Source organism: Falco biarmicus, chromosome 5 (assembly GCF_023638135.1).
Source record: "Falco biarmicus isolate bFalBia1 chromosome 5, bFalBia1.pri, whole genome shotgun sequence".
In the NCBI taxonomy this organism is placed as follows: Eukaryota; Metazoa; Chordata; class Aves; order Falconiformes; family Falconidae; genus Falco; species Falco biarmicus.
In genome coordinates this window covers 77,749,673-77,756,074 of record NC_079292.1, presented here as the reverse complement: position 1 = coordinate 77,756,074, position 6,402 = coordinate 77,749,673, and positions in this window count along the sequence as shown.

Genomic DNA, 6,402 nt, shown 5'->3' with positions numbered 1-6,402 from the left:
CAGCAGCTCTTTCAGTACTTTAAAAATATTTTTTTTATCAGTAGGTTTATGTGGGGGAAACATAGAGGTAGAGTTTCTGTTACTAACCTGTTATATACACATCTATATTTAGACTAATTATCTCTCAAAGTTAGGAAATACATTCTACCCAAGGCCAACAAACGAAGCTGAAATTTGAGAAATGTAGTGACTGGAAACATTACAAATATTTTAAAAGGTTAAGATACCTTCTTTATAAATTACTTTTTGTTACAGGAAGATGCATTTAGATGAGATTTACCATGAGTTAAAGGAGCCTACTTGTTAAAAAATTACTATTGGTGGTCTGACTTGTATGCATAGATATGAAATATGAAGTTTAATGAACATGGATCTTTATTTTTTGGTTGAGTAGGACTTTCTTTTCCTTGCCTTTGAAGGAAAAAATATTTTAATTACATCAAAACTGTAGAAAGTATCTCTAAAAATGAAGTGTTCATCCTCTGTGTAGTAAAGGGTCATTTTTAAAGGTACCATGTGCACCTCTGAAAGAAACAAACAGGGAAAGCATAGCAACTAGCTGAACTCTTCCACTTTTCCTATTGGGGAAAATACTTTGGACCATCTTCCCATAGTGCTTGTGGATGTGTTGTTAACTTTTTTATGGCCAAGGACCCACAAGGTGCTATCTTTTTCCTTCCTGTATACCAGGGTTTTGCTGTAATGAAAAGCTTCAGAAAACAACTGCCACTCAAGGACCTGATCTTTCATTATGCTCACCTGAATCTAGACTCAACAATTTAGTGTAGACAGCTTCCAGGTTCAAACAGAATGATTGTTTTTCCCTTGGCACTTTTTCTGCTGTACTCTGCAGTTTTTCCACCATTGTAATTTTCCCAGCTTCAGCTCATAGTACATTTGGATCTCAAAGCCTGACTTCCTATTATAAACATTTCAATTTTTTGTAAATATTTCCAGTTTTGTGTGCACTATCTTTCAAATAACTGCCCTCTTCTACCTGCTGCTTTCCACATGCTTTATTTTGCATTGATGCTTCTAGTCCACAGAATGGTACTGGTGTGGGAAGTTTGCACTTAGGAACCAAGTGTGCTGTAGTCAGTCATTGTCTTTTTATACAGCATGTATGCTGAAGGCATATCTTCTTTAACATCAGTGTGAATGTAATCATTGGCATGGATGAAGCTCCATAGACACAGGTAAAACTCTGTCATGCTCTGATTTCACCACTGCTACTTACTGTCCTGTTTTCTGTGACATCCACTTTTTCATCTTGGCTTTTATTATGTCTTGATCTATTCTGTATGTGGTTTGAGCTAGCAAAAGGTATCATATAAATTTAAATGGCTGTCAAGTTATATAATGTCATGTACAAAAACTAAGATGCTTAAATCTCAATTTGTTTAGCATTCTTAACATGCAGTTTAAGAAAAAAGCTCTGATCATTCAAGGTCTTGGCTTACTCTGAATTTTGCCTCAAACCTGTCCTTTCAGCTCCATTGAAACTTAGCACAATACCTTGTTAAAGAAAGTCTTTATTCACTATGTAAGGCTTGGAAATCTTAGCAGACTTGCACAACTGGCTCTTTTAAACATCTTGTAATATGGTTCCAGTGCACTTTCATTAGGTACCTCACCACGTGGTTTTGAGTTGCCTCTGAATGCGATCTAGGTAGGTTTCTTTAGACGCATAAGCCACTAGCGTGTTACAAGAGATGGTAAACGCTGGCTGTTGTCTCTCCATCAAAGACAAAGGGAAAAATCTGATTGCAGAAGCAAGAAGAGATTTAAAAAGCCTCAAAATACTCCAAAGCCTTCATTCAAACTGAAAAATGAACTAAGATTGCAAAAGCCTATTCAAGTGCCAAAATGATAATTTTTAGTGTTTGAATCGGTGTTTTACAGGGATGAAAGCAACAAATGTTACAATTAAAATGAAAGGATATTTTTTCCAAAAGAAGGGGATGAGGACATTATAATGGCTTCTATATACAAAGAAAATGCAACTCAAATCAGCTGAGTGTTAAGAACAAGGCTAAAGAATCATCTTTAATGACAAGAAATCATTTCTTTGTGAGGCCATTATAAGTTACTGTATAAACTTAATGCCTTATATGCATGGAACAAGCCCAGAAAATTGAATTTTGTTTCTTTGCTATTTAACTATAAAGGAATAATTTCTTTAATGCTATCTGTTGTATCAGAAAGCTATTAAATTATAAATAGTAAGAGAAATTTAGTCTCAGGTCCATTTTATTGCTGTTACTATTAGTACATACTGCTTTAAATGTATTTGCTGCTACTGTGCTGCAGTTTGATCCAGAAACGATTTTACAGCTCCATACTATATATGACTGAAAAATTTGTTTACAATGCATAGTCTTAAATTGACTTCCCAGGTGACAACGTACTGACAGAACAAAGCATTGACATTTCCTTCTTTTTGAATTTTCAATGCTTACTTCATTATAAAATTCTTAAAATATAGATTGCTTTGGTTTGTTTTTGTTTTAACATACTTCACTGAGAATTTTAAACTAAAAAACTAAAAGCAGATAAATGGTATCATGTGCAGTCCCTCTGGCCTTCAAGGTTGCCTGTACTTTGGATCCATGTGACACATTATGTAATCTTAATTTAATTATAAAGAAAAATCACTCCTATCTTTTTCAGTATCTCACATTTTCATGGGACTTCTCACACTGGAAAGCAGATTTGTGTGGTGTTTAGGGAATTCTAGCCTAGTACAAGGCAAACTATAGTCAAGGAGAGCTGCAACTTCCTCATGCGTCACAAATTTGTGTCTCAAAAAATCATTGTTTCCATTACCATCTATGAAAACGTCACTTTCCACAGTACCTTATTGGAACATCTGTGTCAATAGAGATGCTGTCCAAAGCAAAGCCCAGCTTGCTCAGGAAAAAACAGGTAAAAAGTCCATTTTTTGCCATTCCTGTGAAACAATTCTAGTGGCAAGTTTCATATAGATGCTAGGGGAGAGAGTGGTTTTCATTTGTGGAAACTTGCATTCGGTGGAAATCGATTGTAAATCTTGAATGAAAGAATATATGAAATACCCAATAACCCCTACACCAAGTGTGAAAATAGAAAAACATTCCAGTTTTAGTAAACTGGTCTCCTTTTAAAAGCAGCTGGAAAGGTAATAAGCAAAAATGAGTTGCATTCAAACACCTTGATAGCCATTTTCATTCTAATGAAGCTTGATTTTTTTTTTCTGAACTGCAGTAGAGTAAAATTATAATTAATGCTCAACCAGCATGTGAATTGAGTGCTACATGTAATTGCATCACCTTGGTAATGCAGTAGGATATTGCACATGACTGATTTTCAATTTTAACTGGATTTTTCTATTGGATTCTCTCCTTATCAAAAAATGTGATGAGGAAAACTCTGTATGGATGCCTCAGGCATAATGTATATTTGAGAGTAGGGGTTCATATTCAGCTCTAATATTGCTTCAGTATGTGACTTGGAAGAGTTGTTTGGCCTCTTTATCATTTGACTTCCTGAAAAGTGAAATGAAGAAACTAGGTGCTGGAGGTTCAGGAAGTAAATCAAGACCTTTTTTCTTAAATTTGGCAGTGCCTAGGACCTGTGTGTTACTGGGACCTGTTTTGCAAAGAAGTAACAACATTCGTTCATCTAAGTAGTACTTAGGTGCCTAAAGAAGCAGATAGGTGTTCAGAGAGATTTAGAAAATAACTAGACAGATTAGGCGTTTGGACCTTTTTGTCTCCGTGTAAATTAGGTGTTTAACCTGCTTCTGTAACTTAAAGCTGTAATGGAGTCTTACATAATTTTGCAGTTCTGATCTCAAAACTGTATTTTAGCACCCATAAAGCATTTATGCAAACTAACTGGGAAAGTGGAACAAAAATCATCATTCTTCTAGTGAAAGTTGTTTTCATGGTTATCCCTGACAAGCAGTATCCTGTAAAAACAGCCATGGTGCAAAAAGCATAGGATTAGCAACTTGACTTGAATGGGAACATCTTTCTACACTTCATGAAAGAGGGAAAAATGATTGTTATGGTGACTGGCTGCAGATTTCTAAGCTTACATGAGATTGCTAAGAACAGAGACGGTAAAGCTCATTCCAGCTGGTGGGCTAAATCTCTCTCCTACAGCTGTCTCCAGAAAACTGCCAGATTGTGAGTTGCCTCTGGTAGCACCCGGCATGCAATATGCAATATGGATCAATACAGAGACATTTGTGGATGATATTCCAAGTTGGAGATTGGAAGGTTATGTGAAATCGTAAATAAGCATAGTTTCTGCTTTTCATAACTTGAAAGGCATGAAATGAAAACAAGAACGAGAAGTCTTTTTGAGTTTCTCTCAAAAAAATATCAAAGTCAAAACCCAAATGATCTGGCCTCCCCCTTAAAAGCCTTAATGATCTGCTACCAAGGTTTGATACGTCTCTGGTGTCAAAATCCCACTAGCTTTTGAAAACTTTGTTTTGGTGTCATTAATTTTCTGATTGCTCAAGTTGGAACATCTGAAAAGAGCACAGCTTGTCAAGGGATGCCCTCAGAGTTTTTTTGGTTTTGTTTTTGTTTTTTTTCTAGAAAATTAAATCCTTTAAAGTTGGCCCTACCTCTAGCATCTTTTGAAAACTGTGATCCATATCTACTTCTCATGTTTGTGATCCACAATCTCTAATGAATATTTTGCTACCACAAGTCATATAAAGCTTGCTGGTGATGCTTGACAGTGGAAGTATTTGAGGCTTTCATCTTCTGAAACAACGTGCAAAGGCATGAAATTAAGAAGTCACACAAAGAATTTCACAATTTTCCTGAGTTTGCCTTATGTAGAATAGGTTTGAAATTAGATTTTTTAAAAAATAATAGTTAACATAGCTTACAATAACAGTTTTTGTGGTAAAACTGTTCTGAAACCCCAAACCAAACATCTCAAAAGACTGTGTATACTGTTTCTTATGGAAACAAAAATGTTGTGGGATACTTTGCTAAGCAAAATAAAGGGAAGTTTTTTTCAGATGGTGGCTTACAAGGATAGGATTTCAGTCCTGACCACGAAGTAAAATGACAGTCACTTCTTTTTTAGGATTCTGTGCAGATCTCCAGTGCTAATAAACCAACCACTGCATGAAAGTACTTTTTCTTTCAGAGATCAATCTGGAGGGTGTATCCACTGCAGGCATATAAGACACTTCCTTTTCTAACACAGCAAAAAAATAACCTCAGTGAACAGACTAAATATGGCCTGTCTTTGAAGCCTGCCTCAGCACAGACTCCTCAGGGTCTCTCATAGACATATGCAAATGCTTTTGCACAGACAATTGTTAAATTGTCACTGCTTTTGGCATGCTTGTTTTCTCCTTCTGATGGCTACTTTAATGAGATCAAGCCATACTATTCATGGAGTGTTTTGAAAGAATCAGTCTACTGACAATATTTTGGCTTGTTTGCAGAACTCAAGAACTAGTTCTGAATGTTAGGAAGTTTATGGGTGCTCAGGGTATAAGATGTGATGGAGCCCAACTCTGTATACTTCTGAAAATGGCACATAACTGCACCTCTTCATGCAGACTGTTGTATTATTGCCTTTTTTTTAAAGGCAGGTATTTCTTCCTCCACTAATTATGCACTAATTATAAATTGGTTTCCTCAGTGATTCGAGTACATAACATTTATATGAAGCTAGCACAGTAAAAATGAAGGTCTTATCAGTGAATCAAAAGTTGTCTCAACATACTCGGAGTTGATTTTGTCTGAGGTCTGTTAAAGAACAAGGAAGAAATTGTGGCTTGTGTTGATGGCGACACTCTAAAATACAGAGTATTTGTTGATAACCATTTCCAGAAGAAACACACAAATTTTAGTCCATATAATTTTCTTTTTTTAGTGGAAACAGCTCACATCAAACTGCTGTTCTCCCTGTGTCACTGGTCATAGAGAATGAAGTGGCACTTAACCTGTTAGAAATAATTTCAGCTGTTTTGGTCCAGTACTTATTTGAATTCACTGAAATGCAATCATCTATATCAGCCTTAAAAATCAAATTGTTTACAAGTCTGCTTCAATTTTAAATAAACTGATTTGGGTGGACATATAGCATTAAGTGTTTTAGGAATGCAGCAAATACCACTACTGGTGCAGCCAGATATTCACATTTTTCTTTGAAAAATCTATGAAATTAAATAAAAAAGAATTAAGTTATGTGACTTTCAAAGTTTAATACATGCTAAGTTTTTTAGACAGCTGTAAACACTCACAAGATTTCCATCTCCTCTATTGTAGCTGTCATACTGTGCCATCCTGTGAGTTTTGAAGGGATTGTCATAGGAAGTTATAAAGCCAGGGTGGGATTGGAATAGCATCCTCACTGGAGGTGAATGGCAAGCCTCTAGCTGAC